The sequence below is a fragment of the Zingiber officinale genome, chromosome 4B (genome assembly GCF_018446385.1).
Source record: "Zingiber officinale cultivar Zhangliang chromosome 4B, Zo_v1.1, whole genome shotgun sequence".
In the NCBI taxonomy this organism is placed as follows: domain Eukaryota; kingdom Viridiplantae; phylum Streptophyta; class Magnoliopsida; order Zingiberales; family Zingiberaceae; genus Zingiber; species Zingiber officinale.
In genome coordinates this window covers 2386900-2389795 of record NC_055993.1, presented here as the reverse complement: position 1 = coordinate 2389795, position 2896 = coordinate 2386900, and positions in this window count along the sequence as shown.

Below are 2896 nucleotides of genomic sequence, written 5' to 3'. Positions count from 1 at the left end.
AAGGGCTGACCGGACGTCTGGCGGGTAAGTAAAGGTAAGTCACTGGAGGGGAGTGACTATGAGGACGCGCTCCCGGGAAGGGAGCATTAGGCGTCGATCCGACTTAGATCTATTTCGGATATCTAAGTCGAGATCGTGACTAGATTCTGGTCTCGGAAAGACGGAATCTAAGTCATACTCTTTATGTTGAACTTATAAACTGTGCTAACACTTTATTTTGTAGGATATACATTATCTATTTGCCTCGGACTAACCTTGTCTTGCAGGAGAGGATGTTCTCTGGAGAAAGGTGGTCCGAGCGCCCGGACCTCGGGCCCCCGGAGGCAAGTGTTATCCAGGACGTGGCGTCGACACGTGGAGCTCGCTGGTTGGGACTACCACGTCACACCAGGGCGCCCGGAAGGGATCCGGGGCGCCCCGAGCCTCCTATATAAGGAGGGTCAAAGGCGGAGCTCTAACAACAACTCTGAATTGACGATTTGCTCTCCTGCACTCCTACGACGTTGCGACGCCACTCCGACAAAGCTTCGATTTCTTTATTATTGCTCTATTGTCGGTATTTTACTTCTATCAATTCTTGTACTTAACTCTTTTGTAATTATTATTCAAATTGATAGTGATTGCTCAACGAAAGTATTCAACGAGTACGGGCCTTGGAGTAGGAGTCGACACAGGCTCCGAACCAAGTAAAAAGGTTCTGTGTTAGCATTGTTTTACTTTTCCGATGCGCTTACTCTCGACGAATTTTTGTAATCGATATTCACCCCCCCTCTATCGAACGATCACGGTCCAACAACTTCTTGGATGAATAATTGGATTATATCTACAATAAAATTCAAAAGATAAACATTAGTAGAACATTCGACAATAGGGGTTAAAGGAAAAAAATCTATGGATGAGTCCCCTAATATTATTGATCATTCTTTAGTAAGAACAAAGAGATGTAGAAAGAGATTGAAATCATCAAAAGAGAAGTTAACGTAAAAGTCTTGGTTATGTGGTGGATGTAGGCATTGAGACGTGTCACATGACAAGCGCAATTGCCCAATTTTACAACAAGAATATGTGTCAATTAATTCTTTATTTGTATGACAATTTTATTTGGAAATCAACTTTAATTCTCCATTTGTATTTAAATAAATTGTGTAAATACGATGATGTGTTGATTGTCAGGTCAACTTTGAATAATCATCATAACAGCGATGATGACACATATGAAAAAGAATGGGTATCTGTAGTAGGCAAGTATTATCAAAATTTAATTTAAAGTTAGTAGTTGATTGATTGAGATATTAAAATTAATAATTATCTTTGTTATTGTAGATTCTAACAATATGCGCTTTGTTAGTTAAATCTGTCTAAAGCTGGGTCAATACAGGAAAATTCGTGTTGAAAGTTTCTTTTTCACTTTTGTTAATTATGTCTATTTCTGATTTGTTAGCTATTACACGTATGATTTCTAATTTGTTATATATTACACTTATGTTAGCTTGATTTGTGCTTATGAATGCTCTTATTAACATTTGAGAGAATATCTTGTCACTTAGGTCTTGTAATCTAGAGAACTTGGAGCAGTTGCACAAACAAGCACCTAAATCTGAAGTTGCAGCACCTAAAGGTGGAGACGACCAGCAAGCTGTTGTGAACTCTTTATTCATTTATGTATTTGTTTAAGACTTGTAAATGTAGTCATTTTTAATGTGGTGTTTAGGAGTTTGATGGTCTTGTAATATTTTTATTTCAGTATGATAAATTGTCATCTTAAGGATTTATTATATTGTCATAAGTTGTTTAGGAGTTTGTCCTTAAATGATCCCTTTTTATGGTTGATTAAAATAGAAATGTAGATAAATGGTTGGATTTTTAGTCTTAATGTTCTTCTGTGATGTAAGTGAATTTGACTAAAGAAAATATAGTTTCAACAAACTTTTGTAAATATAAGATTTCTGTACAGTTAAAGTAATTTCTGAATATAATGAATGCATGCTTTTATTGATGACAACTCTAACTGGTAAGAAAAAGTATATATAATCTATAAGGTCTACCTTTTCTTAGATATATATGCTGATATACAACTTAATATGTAAACCATTGTAATATACATGACTTGTATATGTTGATATTTAATTATGTCGACATGGAGTCTGATTTGAAAGAGGAAGATTTCTAATTTTTTTTTCAGACATCGAAGGTAATTACTATCATTGTTATATGATTGGTTTAGTATTATCAATAGTTGTGAATATGATGAGATCTATTATCTCTGGATCTGCATCACCAACACTTTATTTTATAGAAAATGGGAGAGTGAAATCATGTTGTTTATGCATATCTTCTCCAGTAATAGAATTCTCTCTGCGGTCATATATATATAAACAACAAGATTTATGCTATTTGAATCTAGTGAGACACAATATATGTGAATCATGTTGATTGTATCTTCTAGCTCCTTGTTATCAGAGATTTTAAAATTATGGGTCATCAACGGACAAACCCAATCATTTCATCTATGCTATAGTTTTTTGTTGTATTCTTATCTTCCTTCAATTGTGAATCATTGCGTCTCTTGCTACATAATCTCGCAACGGTCCTCGTCTCACCGAATCGAGGGTTTCTCGTGCCTCCCTCACTCGCCGCAACAAAGCTTACTTGACCCTTGCCTAGGTAAAAGCTCATTTTAGAAATTGATTTATGATGTCTTCTTGTCTAAGTATCCTTTATGTTATGGTTACTGGAATAAGTACGCAAATCACAAAACATAACTTTACACTTTGTAATGACAATAATAGAAAATAATTTTGAATTGATTTCAATAAATTGAGATTTATTATATTTGACATCACAATTAAGATCAACATTACAATCAAGATCGATATATAAATCAAATATCAAAAAT